This window comes from Zosterops lateralis (assembly GCF_965231275.1).
Source record: "Zosterops lateralis genome assembly, chromosome: 4".
Taxonomy (NCBI): Eukaryota; Metazoa; Chordata; class Aves; order Passeriformes; family Zosteropidae; genus Zosterops; species Zosterops lateralis.
In genome coordinates this window covers 5,655,938-5,683,088 of record NC_139765.1, presented here as the reverse complement: position 1 = coordinate 5,683,088, position 27,151 = coordinate 5,655,938, and the positions used below count along the sequence as shown (strand labels likewise).

At 42.3% G+C, this 27,151-nt stretch overlaps 1 protein-coding gene and 1 long non-coding RNA gene across 2 annotated transcripts in view; one reads left to right on the top strand and one right to left on the bottom strand.

Annotated features, from left to right (window-relative positions):
• LOC310908498 (potassium voltage-gated channel subfamily KQT member 1-like) overlaps positions 1 to 27,151 on the bottom strand; it is a 410,512-nt gene that overhangs the window by 71,362 nt on the left and 311,999 nt on the right. The gene's annotated exons all lie outside the window — the stretch shown is intronic.
• On the top strand, positions 13,405 to 19,510 carry LOC310908502. The gene is made up of 2 exons (XR_014589864.1): positions 13,405 to 13,587; positions 17,909 to 19,510. It is a non-coding gene; the product is annotated as an uncharacterized lncRNA (long non-coding RNA).

The following is a 27,151-nucleotide window of genomic DNA, read 5'->3' as shown; positions in this document are numbered from 1 at the left end:
CACACAAACCCAGTGGGCACACACACAAACACACATGCACAGATTTGGGTAGAACAATAAATAGGACATTAAATTCACATATTTATATGGGAACTTCTGTGTGCAGTTCAGAAGCTGCCAAACAAAGAGAACTTTTGTCTGCTGACGTTTGCACGTCGACCTGGATAGGAAATAATGAAGATACAGCTGAGGCAGTAAAGGAGCAATTTCTTCAGAGCAAATTTACTCAACATCTAGAAAAATGAATAACACAACACTGAACAAACTGAAAACAGTCTCAACCTTTGTTGCTTCCCAACGGCCATGACACTATTTGGAAACCTCCTGTGAAACATACACAAGGACTGGCAGAATTTCTTGGGTTTGCTGCTTACTTTTTCCAAAAAAAAAAAGGGACCTTCAGACCTGTGCACCTGGAGGACACCATATGCAGTAAAATAATAATAAAAAAGGGGAAACTACTCAGAAATACTTCTTTTCCTCCAACCCTAACAAGACTTCTTTGGGGATGTAAAAGTCCTCTAATACTGAACAGATGTTAAGGTAACCCAAATACAATACCCAAAATCCTTTTTCCAGCCTGTTATTTTATAATTTATCAAAATGTTTAAATGCTCCTTCACTTGGCTATTAAAAAAATATTATTAAATGAAAGTAAGACTCTTGAGAAGGCTTTGAGCTTTAATGCATTTCACAGAACACCCAGTCAGAGAGGAATGAAGGTGCAAAAACCCTGCCAAGGGCTCAGTGAATGGATAAAGTGTTAGAGGTGATGTGTGTTTTTAGAAGTTTTTAGACAGTATAATTTCAAAATTAGGAATACCTCCTTAAAGTCTTATTCAGGTAAGATGTTCATGGGATGAAAGGGCAAATGCTCAGCTTGGGCTCCTTGAGGTCATTAATCCAGCCTGGAAGTTTCTGTTTAGTAGACATGATTCTCTTCTTTGAATGCTAAATATTCATCTATATCTAGCATAGTTTATATTTTTACTTGTACACATGTCAGAGTCCTTATGCATCTTGCATAAAATCAAGGACAAAACCATGAGTCCAAAACCAAGAGTCCATTCTCTGGTACCAAAGAAATTAGCTAAAAGTTGGTAGAGCTACACTCATTTAACCCTGATTCAGAGGGAAATCAGAAAGTCTAGAAAGGAATGTACTCAAATCCATATCCTATACTTGAAAATCTGGAAGACTGGTGAGGAAGGAGCAAAGCCAAAACCTAGATGTGAGTTTGGCAAGTGGTACAAATCCCAACTCAAACCACTTGGGAGCTTTGGACACTCAAGTTCTGCTTCCAAATTGGCTGCTGGGCCTTGAGCACATCTTGAATCTGGGATGGATAAGTAAAACACAGCACCAAGAAGGTTTATTTTTACCTTCTCTTATATGCAGTGCGATTGTTTTTATATTCATTCATTTTTGATGCCTGCCTGGCTTACAGGATTTACAGATGTCTGTTTCTTGGAAACTCCAGTCAGTCCATTGCTGTTTTCCTTCCAGCCAGCAGGGAATGCTGGTGTATGGAAGTAACTCTCCCTCCCTGTCATAGGCAGAAAAGTCTCTTCCTCAGTTAGGAAAGCACAGAAAACATTCCCTGCACAATCTGGAAGAGATTTGTTTCTGGAACAGTGCTGTTCAAACAAAAGGCCAAACTGGCTTTCAAAGGCAGAGTACTCTTACCTTAGTCCACCCTGCTTTGCTAGTGTTCCTAGCAGCCTTAGAGCAGGATGTCCTATTTTACCTAGCCTTCCTATTTTTCCTATTTTTCCTATTTTAGTGCTTGCTGCTAAGGCTTCAGCCAAGAAGGATCCTCATGCTGCAGTTGTAGAAAGGCCAGCTTGTCTCCAGGCTGGAAGAAATTCTGATCCTTGAGTTGCCAGCCTCTATTCTTAAATATGCGAACCGTCCAAAGATCTCTCTCAGAGCTTGATGGGATATGACAAAAGCAAAGGTATTTATGTTCCATGGCTATTTTCCCTTGTCAGATCCAGTGAGGATAACATACAGATGTACTCTAAGCCTTTCAGTATTCTCAAGAGAGAAAGCCTCTTTGGCAGGCATCCTCGCTTTTTCAATAAACACAAGGTTTTTCTCAGTTTTGATTTATAGCACTGAACGTGTCTCTTTTCCATTCTGCAGTTGATGATACTGAAAGCTGGAAGTTAATAGTGTCATAAAAAAACCCCCCAAAGCCTCATTTCCAAAACCTGCAGATATTCTTTAAACTTTTGAAGCAGAGGATATTTGGTGGCAAATTTTCCTGAGTAACTGAGCTCCAAGATAAATTTCCATGGGGACACTTTGCACTCCAAACCCACAGTCCCCAAGGAATAAGTTGCTCCCCACTTACTTGAGCCCCTTAAGAGTACCAAATGGAAATGTCTGCCAAAGGAGGGAGGAAAGGAGGATGATCCCATTCCTACTCTGCAATTGCAAACCTGCTGGGATGAATTGTTTGAGAGTAGCTCTCTAGAGAAGGGTTTGAGGCTATTGGTGTGTGTAAGATTGGATATGAGCCAGCAATGTGTGTTTGGAGCCCAGAAATCCAGGGAGACATCCAAAGCAGTGTGAGCAGCAGGGGAGGGGGGATCCTGCCCCTCTGCCCTGCTCAGGTGAGACTCACCCCACCTGCAGAGCTGCCTCCAGCCCTGGGATCCCAGTGCAGGAAGGACAGGGAGCTGCTGCAGCCAGGCCAGAGCAGGGACATGAAGATGATCACAGGGATGGAGCAGCTCTGCTGTGAAGAAAAGCTGGGAGAATTGAGATTGAACAGCCTGGAAAAGGGAAGGCTTGAGAGCGACCTGTGGCATTTCCAATAATTAAAGGGGGCTTATAAGGAAGGTGGAGAGAGTCTTTTTATCAAGGGCTACAATCATAGAACCACAAGATCATGAAGCTTGGAACTTAGACCAAACACCACTTGGCCAACTCAACCACTGCCCTGAGTCCAGTCATTCCTTGAACACCTCCAGGGATGAGGACTCCCCCACCTCCCTGGGCAGCCCCTTCTGATGTCTGACCACCCTTCCAGTGAAGAAATTCTTCCTGATGTCCAACCTGAACCTCACCTGGTGCAGCTGGAGGCTGTTTCCCCTTGTGCTGTCACTCCTCACATTGTCTGTGAAGGAAGCCAAAGGGCACTGAAAGAGCAGTTTGCGACAAGGCAGAGCTGTTTATCAGTTTGTGACACAGGGCACCAGGATATGCACTGTCCTGGTTTTTCGTTCCCTGCTTTCCTTCTCCTCTGGGCCTCCATCCTTTTACCAACAGCCCTCCCTGGGACTTCTGGAGCACCTTTCCTGCCACAGCCATGGGGGAATGACTTTCCTAAGTGCAGGCTGCCTTCCTCTCCTTTGGGCTCCCTACCAGTGATGGATGGGAGTTCTGCAAGTTCTAGATGTGAAGGGCTCCCAGGAGCTAAGGCTGGAGTTCCTCCTGCCACAGAGAAGCTCCTGAATCAAAAGAACAAAAATTTTTTTCCTTCCTTTTATTTATTTATTTATTTATTTATTTATTATTTTTTATTTTTCTCTCTGAATGGGCCACATTTGCACAGACAAGCAGTGACCCAGAAAGAATGCATTCATTGCTACTGCTTATTGCTGTTTTTAAACACTAAGCTCCCATCCTGATGGAGGTAGCTAGGCAGAGATAATTCCAAAGAGCAGTTCCTGTGAAACTGCAGCCTTAACTTTTACAACAGGATACTGTGGAAAGAGGTGTTATTTTTAGAGCCCTGGCTTATCTGGGAAATTTCAGCTTGCAGCTGAAATATTGCTTTCAAGATCCATACACATGGATTTTTATGAATGGTTCTTGAAGGGAGTTACTTTTTGCTTCCAAGCCAGTCTTTGGTGACATTTAAAGATGTAATAGCAGCACTGTGAGTAGTAACCTGCTCCAAGAGCCCTTCAGGTCCATGAGCACAGGGAGATGTGCAGCATCCACAGGCAGCTCTTCCTTTCACCACAATGTGCAGGCTCTGCACAAAATCTCATGGCCAAAGCTGCACAACCACCAGGTCAGCTGGGCTGTTTGGACTGCTCCTGTGCTGCCTCACAGCCTCACTGAGCTGAGCAGAGCTCTGCCCTGGCTGTGGAGAGAGAAAAGGCTCTCAAAGATCACAGCCCTCCCTGGTAGAGCAGAAACACTGCAGACGCTTTGCACCCCAACACTCCCCTGTCCTCAGGAAAATGAGCTTTATCCAAGAGCTGGGCCCCCAGTGTCTGTCTCTCAGTGGGAAACACCTGAAAGATTCCCTCTCTTTTGTGCCAGGATATCAGCCCATGGGGTGATCTGCACACACCCTCCAGGGCCACTCTGAGCCCCATCTGTGGCTCCCAACAGTGACACTCTCCTCACATCTTTTTTCTCTTGCCTCCTTTCTTCTTTGTTTACTTCCCAGGAATTGTTGGAAGTGTTTTCAGTCTGCCTTTACCCAGCTTCAGTTTTGATCTTTCTATTTTTTTTCCTCCTTTCTTTCTTTACTTTTTTTATTTATTTATATTTTTTTTCCTGGGCATCCTCAGCTGAACCTTGTGGCAGCTGAGCAGCAAAGTCTGCTGACTTGCAGCATCCCTGGGGAGCTGATTCAGTCCCTCTCTGTCTGTGGGTCTCTTCAAAGGGCTCCAGCTCAGAGCTGCAGCAAACTGGCAGCTTGCTCTGCTTTTAAATGCATCATGGAATGAGCTGAATGTCAGAGCAGGAGAGCTGGGAGGGAGGGTGGGGAGCAGAGGGCTGGATCCCTGAGGGAAGTGGTACAGGAGAGGAGAGGACGGGCCTGAAAAATGTCCTGGCAAAATCCACAGGGAGAGACCCAGGGTGGGAGTGCAATCTGAGAGGTGTTGAGATTTTATGAATTTTATAATGAAATAGAGGAACTATAAAATTTTCTTTTTGGTTTCCTTGAAATGTATCATTCCACTTCTGGAAGTTTATTCCTTTAAAGCCCTCCTTCCCTTGCTTTTAATGAAATATGATTTTATTTTTATTTTTTTAAAGGTCATCTTGGAGTAAAATAAAGTTTAATTTCAGGATGGTCGAAACGCAACATTTAAGCTTTCCATAAGCAACCCATTTCTGAAAATATTGAACTTGATACTTTCAAAACCCTTTCCCTCCTTACTTTTGCTGGGACAGATCCCTAAGTTTTTTAATTCATGAGCTGTTTTAATTTCTCCAGAACCCTGTGGCTGGATTTACTATCTGTAAATGCAGCCATGTGGTGCTGTCAGCCCTCGTGTGGAAGAGCAGGCTCATGGCTCAGCCATCCCCCTGGGACTCAGCACAGCTTCTGGTCCTGCCAAATCTCTTCACCCAAAGCCAAATTCTTGAAGGCACTTTGGCAAGCTATTTTTTTTTTTTTTTTTTAAATTTTAAAAGGTGCCCAAATAGGCTGGGCATCTAACACACACATTGACGTGATTTCCTGATAATTACAGCCAGAAGAAGCCCTGGGGGGATGCAGGATGGCAGAGCTGCCCTTGCACTTCTCTCCTGGGTCTTGTTGTGTTCCCTTCAGGGTGAAAAGCCACCCAGAGAGGTCACCCAGAGATGCTGCTGGACTCTGGATCTGGCACCCAGATCTGTAAGAGACAAATCTAATCCATCCCTGATTACCTCATTACATTAATTGCTACATGGCAAACTGGCAGCCCAGTGCACTAATTAAGATGATAGCATAGAAAAAAAAACCACTGAGTGCAGAAGGTATTACATAATTCAGAAATATTCTGGGGAAATGAATGCAAAGCAGAGCTAAGGAAAGGCTAGAACACCAGAGTTAGTTTTCTGTCAGCCTCTCTTGCAATCTATATTCCAGCCAAATTCTCCTCATTTCCCCCTGAGGTGCTGCACTCCTGATAGTTAATCCTTCAGAGTGATTTTTAAGTCCAGACAGCTCTGGGATGATGGTCTTTTTATAACTTAAAAATCAAAGGTGGTGGTTGCTCTGAGGGGAGGCACTTCCACTGTCACCACACAGACAGGAAAGGTGAGGAAAGTGTCAAAAGAGATATTTGTCCCACATCACACTTGGCAGCACTACAGGGAAGTGACTCTCACACAGCATCATAATTAATATTTTCTCTTTTCTGCAGGTGCAGCAGCAGTGGCATGAAATTCAGGGGGCACTAACTACAAAGGTGTGAAGAGGAAGAGGTACAATGGTCACAAATAAAGCCAAATTCAGCTCAGATGCTGCAATCACAACTCCAGGTTCCAGCTGAGATGCAGCTGTGTGCACTTCACTGATCCCCTGGGTTCATTATACACATTAATCCACCATGTGCACTACCTTATATACAGATTGCAGGAATTCACAGTCCAAAGCGACAGCCTGACCTCTGCACTGGTATTGACACTCCTCTGTGGTTCCTGGGAATTACAAATTAAATTATTAAATGTGGCTGATCTCTGAGCAACTGGACTTTTCAGAGCTGACACAATGTAGGGTGTTTTTTTTATGCAAAACCTTTCCAGTCAGTTACACTCACTTGGAATCACCATAAAAACTCCCTCCTTTGTAAATGAAATCACATCTTTCTTAAGGCAAGAATTCAAATGTGACTCTCCCACACCACAGGGAGATGCTGCACCAATTTCTCCCTCCTCTGGCACTCCCTCAATGCCAGGGCAGGGAGTGACCCAGAGATTTTTTTGCCACCTCTGCTGGGGCAGATCTTGCTCTCTTGAGCTGAAATCCTTCCTTGCCCCAAAGTTCCTGCTAATAACAAAATTCCAATGCAAGATCATGTTTGTGGCAAGTCAGTGTTTTGTTGAGCAAAACATCTTTTGCTGAGCAATTCTTTACCTGCTGCTGCCTCATCCCTGCCCAGCCCAGCAGAGGGAAATGTGGGTAGGCAATGAATTCCCTCCTCTTTTCCAGGAGGTTGCAACCCTGGCCTGAAGGTGCCTGCATGGACTCACAGAGCTGCACCCTTCTAAATTCCCATGGCTGCTGTAAAATAACCTCACGATGGGAATTTTTTAGTGGAGTTTCCTGCAAAGATCCTGCAGAAAGGATCCCTGGAGGGTGTACCCTGGGTGTACACAGGAGTGCTGTGTTGCTTGAGAGCGAGTTCCTAAAATAAATGCTGCAGTCTGTGCATAGCACCTGTGAAATTGTCATCCTCTTGGATCAGACACTTGTGCAGACAAGTGTTTTCCTAGCTGGCACTGCATCTGTTTGTCCAGTTCTGTAAATCATAGAATTGCCACAGTTGGAAGAGGTTTTTAAGACAATCAAGTCGAATCTCCGGCCTTGGAGATGGATAAGGAGGTGGATTTAGTTTTCAGACTGTTAACCTTTCACAGGCAGCCACTTCTCACTTAAAAGGCTCAGAAACTTCCCTCTGGTAAAATGGATGTAAAAAACAAAGCATCTCTGCTCTGACAGAGGAGTGGACCATGCTGTGCAATTTTTTTTTAAGTCCAAAAAGAATTGAGAGGAGAGTGTATATATGAAAAGAAGGATTCTGACTGCTAAGGAATCATCAGCATGTTGAACAATAAAAATAAGCAAGTACTGCTCATTTTGGAACTGGGAGGTGCAAGCCTGAGGGTTGTTTGTGCATCAACTTGTCATGGTGGCTTTACAAGTGTGTGCCTGCCTGTTTATTCATGGCTGCAGCCAGAGCAGCCTCCTTTCCACCCAGTCTGTACTGTAAGCAAGAAATATAATTTGCAGATAAGTAGTGTTGTGGGGAGACCAAACACCCATCAAAAAAAAACTCTGTGGGAACTTTGGTGTCTTTATAAAAGGTGTTTTGATGGAGGAGAGACAAGTACAACAACAAAGTCATCTAACTGGTAACGGTAGTTAACATTTCTCCTAATTTCATTAACAATTTAATTCTGAAAGGAAGAAAGGCTGGCATAGTTCATTTGGTTGCAATTAGAAGCGTGAAGTAATAGGTGACTGGGGTTTGCAAATCACTCAGGTTGTTTGGAGAAACCAGTGTACAAAAATAATTTTTTGCTTATGATTTGCTTTCTTAAAAAAAAAGAAAGAAAGCAAATCTATTCCAGGTATGTTTCCTAGCTTAAATGAGGCTTGTGATAAATGCTGAGGTAAAAGCAGAAATCCAGGGGTACTAGAAATAATAATTTTGAAATTGTTTTACCCTGTCTTGAATTTATATTCAGACTTCATGAGTCCTTTTCAATGTATATCCTCAGTGCCTCTTACCACAACATGCTCTTCTCAAACACAGGCTTGTTAAGTTCACCAGGGGACAGGCAGTCACCCACTTAATGGTCTTCTGTAGTGTGGTTTTCCACACTGCATGAGCTGAGAGCTGGGTTTTGGGAGGAGAGAAGTGTTTGTTTTGCTGTTGGGGACCTATTTGCCTGAGCAAAAAAAAAAAAAAAAGCCGGATGAAATCTGGATTCATTGCAATGATCACAAAGAAGGCCATAAAGTGATTTTTACTAGAGTTCAGCTCTTGGTCAATGAGATTCATGTTTGCATATCTATGAGTGAGCTGTGGGGGTCCTGCAGCAGGTGTTGTGTGGGGACAGGCTCAGCACCCCCATGGCACCTGTGCCCATAAAGCCATCACCCATCATGGGTTGGTTGGGTTGGGAAGGATTAGTGGCACAATCACCCTCTCCCCTCCCTGGGGAAACAACTGCCAGTGCCACACTTCCCACAGGACAATGGAGAGATTTGGCTGCAGCTGTGGGGACATGGGGCTGAGCACCTGTGGCCAAACAGCCCCAGCTGAGTGTGGCAGGGCTGAAATCCCTGTGCCAGCCCTGCACACCCCACTGCCAGTGCCTGGGAATGATGTAAGGCCAGGGATGGAGCCCCTGGAGGTGGGGGAAACAGCGGGTTCAGCAGAGCCCTCTTTGTTATCTGATTTTGCTCAAATACCTTTGATTTGCAAAGTCTTTCTGTGCAGAGAGAGTTTTCTAGAGCTGTGCAATGTGTGGAGGAAACCATTAATGTGCCTGAAGAATTAAGTGCCTGCTGAGGGGAAGAGGAGGGGGAGACCCTGAGCTCTGCTCTCTGGGACCAGGGACAGGACCTGGGAACGGCTGGAGCTGTGCCAGGGCAGGCTCAGGTTGGATATCAGGGAAAGAGGTTCTTCCCCCAGAGGGTGTTGGGCACTGAACAGGCTCCCAGGGAATGGTCGCGGCCCCAAGGCGGCCAGAGCTCCAGGAGAGTTTGGACAAAGCTCTCAGGGATGCACAGGGTGGGATTGAGGGGTGTCTGGGCAGGGTCAGGAGTTGGACTGGATGACTCCTGTGGGATCAGAGCATTGTCTTTGTGTGGGAAGTTCCCTTCAGAGACTCCTTCCCTCGTGTCACCAGATGTGCCCTGACACTTGCACCTGTGTCTGATTCCTTCTAGGGCTCTGCTCAGCGTTCCCATTTCTTCTGACCAGCCAAAACAGGGCATCAGAGCAGTTCATTCTGTCAGCCTTTTTTTTTTTTTTTTTTTTAATTTTTTATTTAGGGATGCTTGGAAATATCCAGGGAACAGGCTGGAGGCCTGCCAGCATTCCCGTGGATCCTGTGATGTCTTGCTGGGTGTGACAAAAGTTGGGGTCTCTGGGGCCCCAGCAAACAGCCAGAGACAAGGCATGGGATGGATGAATTGTCTTGGTGACTGCACGTGTCCCATGAGTGTTGACTGGACTGTGCAGGACTGTCTGGTTTTGTACTGTTGCTTCAGACCCTTAAAATAAGTTGAACTATCTGACTAGGGCAGAAATATGAGCACGGCTATCTTTTTTTTTTTTCCTGGTAGGAAATTGACTGTGGGGCTTCTAAATGTTCAAGTGAGTCTGAAAATGAAAATATTTGCTGTGTTTTTCCAATTTATTTAATATTCATTTAATATTTCCATTAAGTCCATGAAGCTGTTTTCTTGGTGATTTTTTTAATATATTCAAAACAAAAGGAATTAAGAAACCTGAATTTGACATGTCAAGGTGCTTTTGGAGTGTCTGTGTTTATTACGTTCTCTGCATGGCAGCCCAGCTCAGCTCAATTCAGTAAGAATTGGTGGCTTTTGAGAAGCTGTTACCTATGAAAAGCAAATACCCTTGTTTTTCTTTCAAAGCAGTCAACAACACAAGGAAAATCATTATTCAGCCAAGGCACCCATACACTGATATGAGCAAAAGTTCTAAAAAAGGAGAACCTATGCCAGTTTATGGGAGATATTAAAAGGGTGTTGAGTTTTTTATGCTCACTGGGAAATGGACAGAGGCCACCAAACTCATTTCACAAAGGCTGCTACAAATCCTCCAGTCAGTAAAACCCTTCAGTCACCCACGGCTGGATTTGAGCTGGCAACTGCTGCAAACCCTTCAGCACTCAGCCCCTCCTCCCCCAGTTTTTATGGTCAGCAGGTGTGTGTGTGTAGGAGAGACTGTGCTCTCCCATTTAATTTGTTGCTGCTGATTTATGGCACAATATCAGTTAGGCAGGCTTCATAAAGCTGGGGGCCAGGAGGGACAGCTCCATCATCTGCCCTGTCCTCCTGTGCAGCACAGCCCATTAAGCTTCACCCGGACACCAGTATATTAAGCTCACCAATGAAATTGAGACCACAGCACTTTTAAGTGCACAGGGGATTGAATCATGTGCCTCAGATGGAAAAAGGAGAGACAGAAAGTCATCGCTGCTCAAGAGCTCTGCAGTCTCAAGGAAGGAGAGAACTGAGTGAAGTCCAGCTGATACCAGCAGAAAACCCCATCCCTATCATGGAGAAAGAGGGGAGAGTTTCCAGATAAAAAACAATGAGGCAAGAAAATCTAGATTGAGAGCAAAACAACAGCCAGAAATTTGTGCTGACCTGATCTGTGAGCAAATAATACCTTAAATCCAGGTATGAGGATAGGCAGAGCCCGGGGTATGACAAGAAGGAACTGCAGCAGGAATAGAGGATAAAAAGCAGGAATAGAAGACAAAAACCTCTCTGCCATCCCTTTCTCTTTGCTTCTCCCTTCAAGTTTCTGAGGAAGACTAAAGGGTGAAAAAAAGGCAAAAAGTTCATTTTATGGATAATGTTAGAATTGCATTTTATGCAGGTTTATAAGGGCACTCAGAGGCACTGGGCATGTGATGCTGAGGAGTGATGAGTGTAATGTCATCTCACAGTGAGATGTTCCAACATGGGGAAAACCAACCCTTGGGACAAGCCATGACACCAGGGCAGCTCTCCTGAGCCATAACTTTCCTGACTAGGAAACAACTGACTAATGAGGAACACACATGGAATTAATTTACTGTCAGACCGGTGGGAAAAATGATCGTTTTGTTTTATTCCATCAGAGCAAAAGCATCACTGGAGAAAAGTCAGTCTGAGCTCCACAGTTTCTGAAAAATTAAGAATGAGATGAAAGAGAAGCATTGGAAGAAAATACAAAGTTAAAATGATATTTGGTGGACTTTGGCATCTTGTTGCCTTCAACAAGTTCTAGGGAGAAAACATGCAATATCTTCCCTGGAATTATTAGGTGAAATATTATGGCTTTTTAATGGGTCAAAATCCTCACTTATCATCTCCTTTCCAGTTTTATTCTTCTCTCTGTTTCAGCACTGTCTGTTGCTGCCCAACACCATGGTGTGACTTCATTTGTGTTATTAATCTTGCTCATTTTAATGGTATTTCTCCAGCAAAAATTTTTCCTGTGTACTTGGGGTTCCTTTTGGGCTCAGATGAAAGCTTTGCCTTTGCAGAGACTGAGAGGGAGAGTCTGTCTGTCCCTGCTCTTGCTTTCTTCAGTTCATCTATGTCACATTATTGAATCTGATTCAAGGGGGACTTCAAGAAGTAAAACTACAATATAGGGCATGTGTTGGGCAAGGATATTCCACAGATCAGCTTGTCCACTGCCCCTGAAGTCATTTTTTCTGCTGATATTTCCAAGTTTCCCCTTCTGGTTGTTTTCTGAACATCATGGTTTTAAGGAGTAGAACTATCTCCTGTCCTTGTCTATCTGACATATTTCTCTTTAGCTGCACTAACTTCAGGAAAAAATACACTATTGTGGACACCATCATCAACTTCTGTTATGAATAACTACAGGGGGGAAAAGCCTTTGTTATTAAAGGAAGAAGAAGAAAAAAAAAGGAATCAAGAACATCAGAAAATACTGGCAAAACCTGAAGATTTTATAAGATTCTGGATATAAGTATAAAATCAAGTTTTCTTGTGCAATGATGTCACCTGCATATACAATGTGATCAATAAAGCCTCTTTTGATAAAGCCCCTCTTGCACCAAACCCTCTCTTAACATTTTTCTATGCACCAAAGAGACTTTGGGCTCCCTCCACAAGGAGGGAGGTAAAAATTAAGAGCTGTGGGGAGAGACTGGAAGGGAAAACAAGAAAATGATGAAGGTTGTTTTAATAGAGAGAGAAGGATGCAAAGTGCTGGAAAATATGTCTAGAAGGAAAAACTGTAGAAGTGGAAAGAGGAAATTCAGCAAAATATGTAAAAGTCAGAGATCAGCAAGCCAGGATTTCAGCTGGGGTAAGCAAACTCCACTGAAGTGAGTGGAGCTGAAATGAGTCCCAGCAATTGAGAATCTATCCCATTTTGTTCCATCAAAGGAATAAAGAACAGGAAATTTACTTTATAGAGAACTTAGAACTCATGAATGAAGTGTGATTTAGCTGGTTCCCAGAAAAAAAACCCCAGCAAGAACCCTGCTAAGGCCTTCTGTTCTATAAATATTATCTGATTAGAATAGTTATATTTCAGAAAGCCTGGTGTTCATACACTCAGGGGATGCTCCAGATGATCCAAATGTGATGCCTGGGGTCCTGGATGTGTCCAAGCACAACAGGGAATAACTGAAGGCAGGCTGAGATTTGCCAACTCAAAACAGGTCACTCAGCTTTCCCTGAGCCTTCATATTTGTATCCCTCAGTCCATGGGTTCATCACAGCAGGCAAAGAAGGCAACAAAGCACAGCCTCTTGTTAGCAATTGTCAGAGCATCAGAAAGTTCTAGAGAGCTGCTGGCCCAGATTTGGAGGATGGGGCTATTTGATTTGACACAGAACAAATAATAAATCAAACAAGCCCCCCACAGCCCCATAATTAAACCTCATGGAAAGCTGCCCTTCTTGAAAAGCTGCAACAGCCAAGGCTAAGGGCAGAGGTGTGTTTTGGGGCGGCAGGGAGGGCTCCAGAGCTCCCCTCCCACCCTCAATCCCTCCCTGCTGCACTGTGGCAGCCCTCCATCCATCTGGAAACGCTCTGGAGTCCAGAGGAAGCTGGAGAGCAGCGATGTGCAGTGATCCCTCTCCCAGCCCGGGGAGCTGTGCCAGGGACCGAGTTCAAGACCTGGACAATGCCCTGCTTGGCCAGTTGATTGGATAGAAAAGTTAATTTACAGCCACAGTATGGAGGAGGGCCCAGATTCCAGAGAAGGCTGAAGTCCCTGGAAGCTTGGCTGACAGATCAGTAGTGCTGCTGCAGCAGCTGAGATTTCCACTTGTTGCAAACAGGGATGAAATTGGGATGGCCACGTACACAGGGACCTGCACCTCCCCCTGGGTGATGCTGGCTGCAGGTCCCAGCCAGGAACAGAGTCCAGCTCCTCACCACGACCACAGGTAAGGTCTGGGATTCTCACTCATCCAGCTGGTGGGTGTTTAAAAAGAAGGAAACACGGAGATGCTCAGAGCTGCAGTGCCTTGTACCTGAATGCATCACATGGAAATGCTCCTCCTTTGTGTTAAAACACCAGAATGGGAGCAAGCAGATCTCTTCCTGGAGGCTAAGAGCAGATTCCCCAGCTCCTGGAGAAGAGCCAGGATTTCTCCCAGGCCAGCAGGATTGCCTGGTGCTATCAGCTGCCACATCTCCATTTCACTGTCTCCCTGACTCTGCCATGTCAATACATTGAAGCAGAGGAAGGATTTACACTTATAGAGGAAGAGTTGCTGAATTACTGTGCTCAGGAAAAGGCCTGCACCAGTCTGGAGTGAGGGAAACCATCCAGCACTGGCTTAGAAAACTTTTGCAGCAGACTGTGACACCCAGCTCTCCCCACAGGAGCTGTGGCTGCAGAGATGTGCAGCACTGGGAGCAGCAGGAGAAAAGGATGTTGAAGAGTCCTCCCTAAATCAATGGGAGATGTTAAGGGTTTCCTGGGGAAAACAAGACCTGTTTCAACAACAACAACAAACCAGTGGGATTTTAAAAAAGGCTAACACAGATCATGGGCCTATTTTTACTATGGCCAATGAATATTTCTGAAGAACTTTCAAAAGCTTTATTTCACTTGAACACTCTGTTACATTAGAGAGAGGATGCACCTTCTGGCAGTAAAACAAAGCACAATAAACACAGCAAATTTAACCTGACTTCCCAAGTTCTGGATTAAAAGAAGAGGTTTTGAATCTGGTAAAAAAAATCCAACACATTCTTGTCTCTGAGTGAGTGGCTACTAAGAATAGATCCTGACTACCTGCCTCATTCATTGCCCTTAAAACACAGGGAGCCATCCCTTGCAAAAGGTGTGCCAAGCCTCTTCAAAGGAAGTGGCTCGTGAAATGAAACTTTACAGCTAAAAAGCTAAAAATGAAACTTCGCTTCTTCCCAAGAGTCTGACTTAACAGCCCCCTCTGTTATTCTTCTTATTCTGATGATTCTTCCTGTTATTTGTACAGCTGAGCCAAAGTTTCCAGGCAATTCACGAAGTTGCTCAGAAAGCTCAAGTGAGACATGAGGTATTACAAATGGTAATTTTGACTCTTGTTTACATGACAGTTTCATTTACACCCATTTTTAGAGTCTCTTCACATTCAAAGAGGTATGAGAGGCCTTCTTTTTTGGCATTATCAAATAAATATTTGGATAAACATTGTCAGATGTACTCTACATGTATCATCAAATTATTGTTATTAATTTAATTATAGTATGTCCTAATCAAGTTTTGGGGTTTTCCAAGAAGAATTCGGTGCTTGGTAAAATCCCACAGAAATCAAGGGAATAATAAAAAGAATTGTTTTGCCTGCTCCTATTAGATTTAATAATTTTTCTACTACATGAAAGGAAACTGGAAGAGAATAGAGTGTAAATTAGGTTGCTCAAAACAGGTTCTTTCTGGACTTCTTATGCAGGAATATCATCAACTTTTGCAGCTTTGTAAAAAAGAGAAAGAATTCTCAATGATAGTGATTCATTTTATAATTCATTCATCATATTTCTCTCAGGTAAAATTAAGAATATTAAAAGACTTTTCAGTACAAAGGCAAGATATTTTTTCCTACAGAAACTGCAGGGTTTTTAAGGGCAGTTTTTTAGTTAGTACTGTAGTTTCAAAATTAATCCAGTTAACTTCTCAATACTCATAATCCAGTTAACTTCTCATACTTATCCCAAACCTGTTTTCAGCTGACCACACTATCATTTATTCTTTTGCCTTTCACAACAACTAGGAATAACACAGGAAGGTAATATTTAATGCAATGAGATATTTATATTTACACTTGTAAATAAAATAATTTCACACTGTCTAAGGTATTTTTATACTTGAACATGGCACTAGTATTTTTTAAAAAAACCTAAACTATGGATTGAAAATAGAGATATTTGAAACTGAATAGTGCTTTTTTTTTTTCCCATTCAATTTTCACAAGCATCCTTTTATTTCTTTGCCTTTTCTGTCTTCCTCCCTCTCCAACTTTTCTTGGCTGGTACAAATGTACATGAGAAATTCTCTTAATGAAAGCTCGTGTAGATTTCTCAAACTTTTCTTTTCACAGGGATAGCTCAGGTCCAAGGAGCATGCCTGCACATGTGGGGATTTTTGTTTCAAGACATAGTATGAGAGACTTTTTGATGGCAGTCATAGGCTGGATTGAGCTCACTCCATATAATCCACTAACATTTTTTTGTTGTATGGGGTGACATCATCTAAAATTGGCTTTTGATACGGGGAGCAGGGCTGGTTCAGAGCTTGCTGAAAGCAGTAGGAGTTTCTCTACTGACTGCACTGCACTTATGATTAAGTCCTTTGACACCATCTGTAGAATGCATTCCTTTAATTTAAAAACCTCCCAGACCCTCTGGTGCACAGCAAGGCTTTAAGAAGCTGCCTGCATCCAGTGGGGCTGCCAGCCTACCTGCTCCCTGCATGTTCCAGAGCCCTGCAAATTGCCCTCAGTGTTTGTTTGGGTCACAAAGATCATAATGTTCATTGTACAATTTCGACAACTGAATGCAGAGACCCATTGAATCTATAAAGTATTGCTGATGTGCCAGGGAGATGAAAAGCCTTTGCTTCACTTTGACTTTTTTATTCCTAGCAAATTGCCATTCACATTTCAGCAAAATTAAATATCCTTTGTTTTAGGTGCCAGCAACTGATGGGTAAAAGAAGTTAATTGAAAGCCACTGGCTGCAATACCCAGGCAAGATGACAAACAAACAAGCAAAAAACCACAACCAAAAACATAAAAGAGAAGATCAGGGCAAAGGGGTTTGAAACCAAAACCTTCTCAGGTCTTCAAATGAGCTTTTACTTTTTTTACTCATTATAAAATCTGTTAAAAACATGCATTAAAGTACTAAAGACACAAATCAATGAGACACCAGTGGCAGATACCCAACTTGCTACATAATTCCATTTAAAAATGACTATGAATATTGATCTAGCTGTGTTCCTATAGCTCCAAGAGCCCAAGAGTATTTGAATGGCCTTCCAGGATGTGCATTGAAATGCCCAACAGGGCACTGAGAGTTCAGAGGGATAAGCTTCTATTATAAGGTAAATTCAGGTGTGAACTTAAAGCAACTGTGGTGCACATGTGGCAGCTTGTTTGGCTCTCCATTCCTCAAATTATTGAAGATCAGCCTAATTAAGTGAAGGACTTTCCCAAAAAAAGCAAAGACAAGCTGTGCAATCCTTTACACAGAATCAGCAGCCACCATGGCTTTGTAAAATGATCTAAAAAGATGATTTACAAACAAACTAGAAGATTATATCTTAATTCAATGTAACTCTACAAAAAAGGTTTTTTTAAAAAAAGAGTAAGTTGTACTCATTCAAGTACACTGCTACTTCCCTTTCTGACCTCTGCAAATACTAACTCAGGTCTGGATGGAATATTCTTTGGGTTATGAGATACAAAAAGGCATCTTTTCTAGTTGGATTTCTTATTATACTGTAGAGGAAAGAAGGACAGGAAAGAGGAATTGACCTGTGATTTTCTGTCTGTGACAATGGAAAAGAAAACCTCTATGAATTTACTTTCTTTTTATAAATCAAGAGGGAAGCGCTTGAGGAGACCTGTATGGTCTCCAAACCTGGTCCTGGTCCCCAGCACAGAGAATAAAGGGCATTAGAGCAGCTGAAAGAACAGGGGAGAACTGATGGACAGAGCACAAGGATGAGAACAGCAGTCAGGCAGGTGATAGTGATGGATTCCTTCAATGGGCAGGAGAAATGAAACTTGGTACAGAAAGGACAGGATGTATCTTAAAATGAAGAAACTGGAACATCTGGTGCAGGAAATCACTGAAGGAATAACCAAATTCCAATCTGACTATGGCTAGAATGGGGACTGTGACCAAACACAGTTTTTGCTGTTCCCCAAAAATATATCTAATGATAAAACCATTGGTAATCCTGCACATCAACACAGACAGAGAAGGTGGATAAAGGAGATAAAACTCTCATTATCTGATTACTCTCATTTCAAATGGAAAAAAAAAAAATGGGCTACAGGTGCATTTTGGTGTGAAAAAAGATCTGTGGAATCCCAGTCCAGACAGAAACATTTCTGAGCATTGTACATTACTGCAACCTCGAATAAATTGTTGGAGAACAATTTGTTTGAATAAATATGTTGGAGAACAAATTCTACCAATAACATTAGAGACCAGAAGTTCCTTTCAGGGCTTCCTGACAGGTGTTTTTCACTGCAGCTCTCATGGAGGAGGCAAAAGGAGATGTGTTCTTTGAACTGGGATTGGAAGGTACTTAAGGAAATGAAAGACAAACTGTGCAGAAAAGCCAGAATGCTTATGACTCAATCCACCTTAAACTCAGGACACTGAAAAACCAATAAAACTATAAAAAAAATAAAGGAAAATATTCAATGATCTTAAGGCAAAAGTGACACAAATTAGTCTGAGAATTTCTAGGATTTGAATGTGGAGGAAACTCAGGCTATCTTTGAATTAAGGTACACAAATTTATCTGGAAAATGTGTGTCAGACTGATGTTTGAAGAAGGATTTCACAGCCAATCCTATCTCAAAACAGGATTGCAAAAATAATGAGATCTTCCTAATATGGGGAAAGGAAACATTTTCAGAAAAGATCTGTCAAAGAAAAGCTCAGTCTTACAACTGGAGATTTGTGAGGCTATCGTGACAATTGCCCAGCCAACTTCTTCCAGAAAATTCAACTGTCTTAAAAAAAGAGGCAAAAGGCTCCTCAGACATATAAATGGAAAAGAGGAAAGGGAAAGTAAGTGTAAAACAGAACAAGAACTTTGCCATATTTTTCAGTAAGTCCAGTTGCATGAGCTGCAGTGCCAAAAGCAGGAGGGGGAATGGAGCACAAAGGCAGACAGTAAAGTATTTGCAGGTATTTTCTAAATTGGCATGCTTGCTGTGCTCCCCCTTTCAGTGTGGTGTGCTGGATCCAGGAGTGGCTTAAAGCCTCACTTTGGGCAGAGAGACAAGAAATTTGGAGATAAGAATTTGGAGAAATTTGGATCTCCTTGGTTTTCTTGGAATGGGACAAACCTTCAGGACTGGATAGCACATAACCTGATAGAAAACACTGTTCTTCAGACACAGTGGCAGCACCACCCATTTGGCATTAACTTTCAACAGTGTGTCACCAGAACATGGATGAAAAGAGTCACCTGGAAAACAAGGAGGAGAAGAAGCAAGAAGAGCTGAACAAGCTCAGCCAGAGAGGCTGAAACTGTGGAGGTTTTCAAGGCAGACACAAAAAGATCTGTCCTGTTCTCACCTGGGGACTCTTCTTTACCAGATGACCAGCAAATGTAAATCCATGGGGAAAAAGTTATCTGGCCCATATACAACATCATTCTGATCTGTCTTGAGGGACAATCTAAGTCAATTTGGGTCTCTCCAGTGGGGCCATGGAAGTAGCACACTGTTGTCAGGGCTGGGAACAAGAGAAAGATGTGCCTCTGTCACAAATGCACAACAGGGATTTCCACATTGGAGGTGGAAGGAAAAACACTCCTGTGCTGTAGTGAAAGGATTAGCTTTTGGACTGATCTCTTCAATTATTTTCATGAATGGTCTTGGCACAATCATAGGAATGCACAGGAACGCATTCATCAAACTTTTTGATGAGAATTTGGGATGTTGCCAGTGCAGCAAAGGATCAAACTGTCATACACCAGGAACTGAACTATTAGAATAAAAGAAGTGTAGTAGGTCATGCACTTATGAACTAATGATAACAGTTTCTGGAAAAAGCTGGGAACTGCAGTTGGAAAAGTTCATGGGGAAAAAAAAGCTTAGGGAAGCTTGAAAATGCTGGTCAGTACAGAATGACTGGGAGTCAGGGTGTGAGGCAGCTATGAAAAAGATTGCTGTAATCCCATGATAACTGTTTCCACTCAAAACAGGAAAGTGCTCATATCACCAGAAAAGGGCAGGAACAACGTTTCCTGGAAAACTTTGAACTGCTCTATTCACCTGTGCCTAACAGAGGAATCCAAACACATAGACTCTTCAGTGGTGCAGATTTCATGTCATGGTGAAACTGAGTCCCATTTGGTCTCTCACATTTCTTGTGTTCATGCAACTGTGTGGTCAACCACAAGAGAGGAAAAAACCTTTCAAGGCAGAGATTACTCTTGTAAGATTTGAGGATGTAGTTTTTGTAGAACATGCAATACTTGAAAGTCATGTTATTTCCTTTTTAAGACTTTAAATACATACATGGATTTTTACAGATACTTAGCTCTCATTTTAGTAGAAACTTTAGAAGTTCAAAGAGCCATTTTTCCAAACCTGCTCAGCAGTTACAACCATCCAAAAGCTATCCAAAAGTTGAGCCTCCATCAAGGAAATGAAAACAGCTGGGTTTCCAGAGGTGTCCTGTACCTCCCAGGTTTTGTCTTGAGATGCACATGGAGGGCTGGAAGGAGTAGAGCCAAGATGTGACATTTGGCCTCTTTAGAGAGCTGGGTTGAAAGTGCCTTTATGAAAATCTGACATTTTGTTACTACTACAGCCTGAGTGGGAACTCCTGGTCACTGCATTCTTATGAGAATTCTGGTGCTTTTATGGATCATCTGTGTTCAGAAATCATCAGTAGTCCTTAGACAAAGCTCATGCAATATTTTGTCTTCAAATTATGTTGTCTTAACATAACATAGAGTAACACAGGTCACAGGCACCAGGGAGGCTGAGCACTACAGCAGAGAACAGGGCAGGGAGATCTTGTCCTTACAGAAGAAAGGCAAGGATTTCTGCCAGGGCATTTATAGTTGTCTTCAGAAAAAGGGTAGAAAATTAATACCCAAATTCCTCTATGGAGTTAAGTGCTCCTTTTGGTTGGCCCAAGCTGTGAAGTCAAGGCCTGTTCTGGCTGGGTTCATACCCCAGATGTGCCTCCCCATGCAGAGCACCTCAGATGTCAGCAGGACTCCTTGCTGTCTTTGAAAACACAGACCTGTTTAGGGGACTCCTTTCTCAAAGCATGGTGGTGTTTGAAGGGTTGAGCAAGAACTGGCCAGTTTGGGATAAGTCCTCCTTCAACCTGCTGCCTTTGAGAGGGGTTGGGCACTGCCTCCCTCCATGCCAGAGCAAGGGGGCATGAAATGAAATGAAATAATGAAATGAAATAATGAAATGAAATAATGAAATGAAATAATGAAATAAATGAACAGGAATGCTGTGTTTGCAGCACAGAAAGAGCACACAGAGTGAGACCCATTGCAACAACACACACTCGGTGCTAAAATTCAGCACAGGTTCAAAAGGTGATTCGACAAAGACACGGAAGAGAAGTCCAGGAAGAGCTTTGCTTCTAAAAATTTGTCTTTCTTGGGAAATTCCCTGGGATATATTGCTGCAGGCTGGGAAAATGCTGTGGGGAATTTCACTACTTTTTTGCTATGTACTGACTGTCTCCTCCAGGCACCTGTTACTGGTCAGTGGCCTATGAGAACGTTTGATCTGACCTAGAACTACCCTTCCCATGTCCCTTCAGAGCATAATTAAATTAATTCATCACAAAGAAAACAGTAAACTCTCTTTCTCTCTCTTCCTTAAAGATAAATTCCTTTTCCTTCCTAGAAAAAAAATAAAAAAATCAGTCTGTATGGATGAATATGAACTTCAGGCAATCAGTAGCATCAACACGTTGATAAGAAACTTGTAAAAATAATTCCTATGAATAAATCAGTCACTTCTAATGATGTCTAAATCCTGATGTGCAAAAATTTAGACATATTTTCCCCCATTAAAGTAGGTTCCTACAGGCTAATTTCATATTTAAGTATGGAAGCAAATTCCTAATTCCATGTTTAAGTACATGCCTTTTATTTAGAGGCAGCAAGAACCCAGCTATTTGTATTTTTGCCTTTTCTTCTGTTCAATAACTGGTCAGTTTGAATCTGTATTAATAAAGTCTGGTCTATACTAAAAAGTCTGGATGAGTCTTGCTCCCTTGAGGATATCCTGTAGTTAAATAAATGGGTTTTGTGCCTCAAAATAGGACAACATAGAGATTTAAAAGTCTGGGCAATGATTTCTAATGTGCAGCAAGAAAAAATAATAAAAAAAAAATTTAAAAATTGTTATTTTGCAGTTAAAAGTTAGATGACTTTTCTCCCCTCAAAGCTGACAACTCAGCTGTTTTCCTCTCAAGTTGTGAAATAAAGCTGTTGCTTCAACACTGATTAGCTGTGTACAACTGGCTCTCTCTAGCCAGATTGTCTGTGTGAACGTATCCATGGAAAATAAACCACTCCTACAAATGAAATATATGTTTATAGGCTTGATTTTTATCTTAACGCTTCATAAATAGTGTACCATGTGGACAAGCACTGACAAGATAAAACAAGTGGCCATAAAAAGGTTTGGCCTGGGAAAAGTCTGCTGCTGAATTTCAAAGCTACCTCCAGTCAGAGCACTGGACACAGACCCAGCACCAGCCACACTTCCCAGACCACCACTAAGCAGCCAAGAAAACTGAATTTTTTAAGACAGTGCAACTCCAGTGGGAAGCATTTGAGTAAATGCTCACTGCAAATGCTGACAGCAATGCTGGAGGTGCCAGCTCTTGGGTAACTTCTGAAGGTCTGGCTGCAGCTTAAAAGATAAGCAGAGACCATATAAAAAATGCAGACAAATTGATGACTTTCCAACACTTGGAATGGTAGCTCTGTATGTGAACTTCAGCAGTGAGCAGCTGGAATGTCCTTCTCTTCAGAGACACTTCAGAGGGGCACTGATGTAGAGAACAAAGGAAACCAGACTGCCTTGCTTGTAGATGTTCAGTTGATTTTTTTTCCCCTCCCTGCTTGTTTGCGTAGTTCCTCCTTTGGGGCTGTAACATGTAAACAACAAACTACTGTGAAAAATGGATTTTAAGCTGCAGTAGTTACCCTGCATTTGATGCTCCATTCAATGTCTTTGCCATTTATTGTAGTACCCAGCTGAGATTTCTGCACAGTACCTGCAATCCAGGCTGGCAAAAGCCTCAGGCTCTGGACTGTGCTGGGATAGCAGAGCCCAAGTGTTTTCTAAAAGGGTTTCCTCTTAGCACAGAGAACCCTTTGAGCCCCTCTCATGGTCACTGCTGCAGATACTCAGCAGGGCAGGGTGAGCCTGAGCCCAGCTAGAGCACTGCTGTACAGAGAATTGGTAATGCTGTAAATCAGAGGCATCACCCAGGGACAGCCCAGCCCAGTTCTGGACAGGGACACCACACAGGTTGCTGTAATCTGAGAAGGAACATCTGGCTCACAAGCCTTTCCCTCACTTTTTTACACTGAAAGAAACTCCAAGCCCCTCCAAACCCACACCCCTTTGTCAGCCCGTGGAAATGCCTGATAATTATCTGCCTTTTCAAAAATTAGCAAAGTATCACTTGGTCGTGATTAAGCTCATTTCAAACCTGTTCCTCAGGAAATGCCACTACCAAATTCCAGGCAATTCTTCAGGTGAACTCATTTAGCACACAATAATAGAGAAATACATTTGTTCCAGGTGCTTTCTTGGCAAAACCTGATATTTTTATCTGTTTATTCTTCCCTCTGTCTCCCAAACTCCCTTTGGATTTTGCTATTCTGTAATTGTCCAGGTTTTCCTGTCTCCTCCTCATGTGAGAGATGGCTGGAGAGGGAAGGAGCTTTAATGAAAGGAGCATTGACCATAACCACAAAATAAACCTAAATATGGCCCTCGTTTTGTTATTTTGCAGCTGACCCCCATGTATTGTAAAACATACCCCTCCATAACCCCATTAAAAATATTTTGAATCTCAAATATTCTGCATATTTTAAATGGAATTAATTCCTTTCTCTGCATGCTTTGTTTATTAATTAACATTGTGCAGGGAACTGGATCAAGCAAAAACAACAGTGTGATATTTTCTTCAGAGTCTCGCAGTCTAAGTTGAAAGGCAAAGAGCAGAAATCGGTAAAATAAAATGCTGGAATGTATGGCCAGAGCTTCCAAAGTAATTTAGACACCTGTGTGCTTGATTTTAAGAAGAGATCTCTATTGTGGTTGGTCATTTTCTGTGAGTGGGGATGGGATAAGTGGCAGTCAATGAAAATTAGGTGCATATTGGAAATCTTGAGCAGAGCCACTAAAAACAAATGTGCCCAAAACACTTGGCACAAAACACTTGACTTGACCACTTTTAAAAGCTTAATACTGGAATTTTAAATTTCTTTCTACATAGCTTGAGCTTCATTTGCCATTTGATTGTAGTTTCCATTATATTTTTATTAGATGGGCTGGTATATATGGAGCTCTCAAGAGAAATAAGCATCATCCAGAAGCAGTTTTTATTAAACATTAGCTTCCTCTCAACCTAAAAGTGAATATTAAAAAGGTTTACAGCCTGGAGGGTTTTTTCACCTCTGAGTTTGAAGAGACCTTTGGAAGGGGCCAAAGAATCCAATTAAAAAGGGACTTGCCACAGAACACAAGAAAAAACCAAGAGAGAGATCCAGAGAGGAGAATAACATGTTTTTATCAATAATGAGCTTAGAATTTTGTATGTGGAATCTCTCAGCCTGAGCCACTGGGCTTGCCTTGTACCTGTTGTATATTTTATTCTCCCTCTTACCTTATTTAGCACTGAGGCACTTCAGTGCAATCTCTCTCCAGGTTACAGCTGTATCAGGTTAGGACACCTGCTTGATATTCATGGCAAGGTTTTATTAGTAATGGGCTTCCCTGAGCTGAACTCAAGTCAACAAGGTAATTGCATTTAGAAAGAAAATACTGTGTTTCTTCCTTCTGTTGTTCATTTAGTTAATTTGTACTGTGGACAGAACCTGATGTGTGAAACCCCCCATTCCTCCCCTAGTTTTGCATGACTGATGAAGGCAGAACTTTGCTTTACAAAAGAAGCAATAATACAAATCCCTTTTCAGGCTTTCATCCCTCAGAGCGCTGTGAAAAACATATCCCATCTATTCCTTTAAAAGGGAGATGCTACTCTCCTGTTCTACATAACAACTGGAAAACCACTGGTGTTAAAAGAGTGTAAGAGACCATTTTAGAACACAGGCCCTTTCTAATGACAATTTTTCTTTTCCTATTTTGGAAATCCTGTAAAAGCAAAACAAACAAACCACAACAAAAGCTCCAGCCAAAACAAACCCTAAAAACCCCACAACAAATGGATATTTGAAGAGAGATCAATTTAGAGGAGAACTCTACATTCCCTCTTAGCAGTTAAAGGGCTTCACATGCCAATCCTGCTCTTGAGCCAACACAATGCTGATCATGCTGGAAGATCCTGGCATTTCTAAGGCTGGAAGTACAGGAAGAGATGATACTCCAAAAAAACTCAAAGAAAAAAGTCTTCTCACAGATACTATTGTGACCAATACAACATTTAAGGAAGCACACAATCATTGGAAAAAGAGTATTTTGCAGTTTGCATAGAAACTATTCAACGCCATGAAGGAAGTCATAGGATCATTGCAGTCAAAAAGTGGTTTGCAGCTTCACAGAACAGTTGTCTCCTCAATCCTTTACTAGAAGACTGTTTTTCAGGGCTAGGCCCACATAGAAATGTGCTCTGTGCACTGACAAACTGTCTACAGGAGAGCCAGAGACTCTTCTTCAAAAAGCTGGATTCCTAAAGTAAATAATCAGAGCTGTCTGCCTGTAGACATGGTTTGCTTTCCTGGAGGGCTGAGCAGGCAGAAGTTCCTGCTGATTTATTAAAAGCCCAGACCTTCTTCCTTTAGCAACCTTGTTGTAAAATTAGAAAGCTGACTTTAGACACCAGGGTTGGGAAATGTTGGTGGCCTGTAAATATGATTACAGGTCAGATAGTGCAATTAAGATTCCCAGGAAATAATCAGTATTTTTTCTCTCTCATTTATACTCACACCTCCATTTATCCCTGACTTCCCTCCCAGCCCTGGGACCATGAAATTCATCTGTCTTCCCTTCACTCTGGCCCATTCTTTCAGAATGAAGTGACCTATCTAAGCACACTTCCTGATGATGTACTTGCCCCGAAACTGGAAAATAAATCATATGTGATGCTATTTTGCCCATCCCTTGGTTACCTCACCGAGAATATCCCCACCCATCTTGGCATTGCCTTTTTGAGGCAGGAAGCATGAAATTGTGACCACATAGGGTAAAAGGTGGTGCCCCAAAAAAGCCACAAGGACTCTAAATTTAAGCCTGCCATAAAAGCTTTGAAAATGATGACACACAAAGAAGGAGAAACTATGGGGAATGAAACACCTTAATTTTGAAAAACCACAATGATCCACCCAGCACTTTTAGAGCTTTCAGCTCTTAGGCATGAATTAACCACAGGCAGAGTTTTTAACCTACCAAACACAGGCACTCATTCTTTGCAACTTTGCAGCTGCCTTCAAATGGGATGGATGTGTCCTACAGACTAACAAAAGACAACTCTCAACATGTCTATGTCTGTTTAAAACACCCAACAACACACACTCACAGTCCAGTGTTCTGGGATTCCCAGAGTTGAACTGGTGACCCCTCATTTTGTAATGGGAAATTCAGGATACAAGACTTGTACCTGGATTTAAAACTCCAGGGCATCCTTGTTCTGCAAAAAAAAAAGTGTTCTGCATGACTTCCTCTTGAGCCTGGGTTACCCCCAAAAAGGCATCTGAAGTAAGTGTCTTGAAAATTTTGGTGTGGAATCTGTGATTTCAAAACTCTTGTGGGCTGGCCACGTTCCACACAAAGGTGCTGACATTGTATTTACCCGTGAGTGTAATTAAATCTATTTATTGCATCATTCAGTATTAATTTGTAATAATTAGTTAATTACTGTTATTAATTAGGTGCTTTTTGGGCTTTGCTTTCATCTGAATAACACTTTTTTAATGGACATGGAATGATGGGAGGTGTCTTCTTAAACATGACACTATCTAGAGCCCGTGGTGAGTGGAAAACTGTTCTGTGCATTTAGCTAAGTCCTTCCCTGAATCAGGGAAATGCTGACTAGTGTTTCCCCTGAAGTTACGTTTTGGGGGAAACTCTGAGTGTTGGTGAACGTGCATATCAAATTAAATTGAAAACAAACCCCCTGCCCTCTGGAACCTACTGCCCCTCTCAGCCTAATCACTGCTTTTCTTGGAGAGATGCCGTGTCTTAAGGTTTGGCTTTGTTTTTTTGGATTTTCTTTGCACGTGCTCAAAAGGTGGAGTGAAATTATAGGAATACAGGGATGGAGGAAATTCAGAGAGAAACAAAAGATGTGACAGGGCCAAGGCATAGTTTAGAGCCTTCTGCAGGTTATTGCACTTGCTCTCTCAGCCAGGATTTGCCAAGAACCCTAAGGTGTGTCTTTCCTGAGCCTGGAATTGCTCTGAAATTTCTTACCAACATTAACTCTGTGTCCTGAGTAACTCTGAATTCCAAATTTGAGGTGATTTCAGTAACATTTCCAAAAGAGCAGCTTCAGGCTAAGATCCAGGCTTTACTGAAT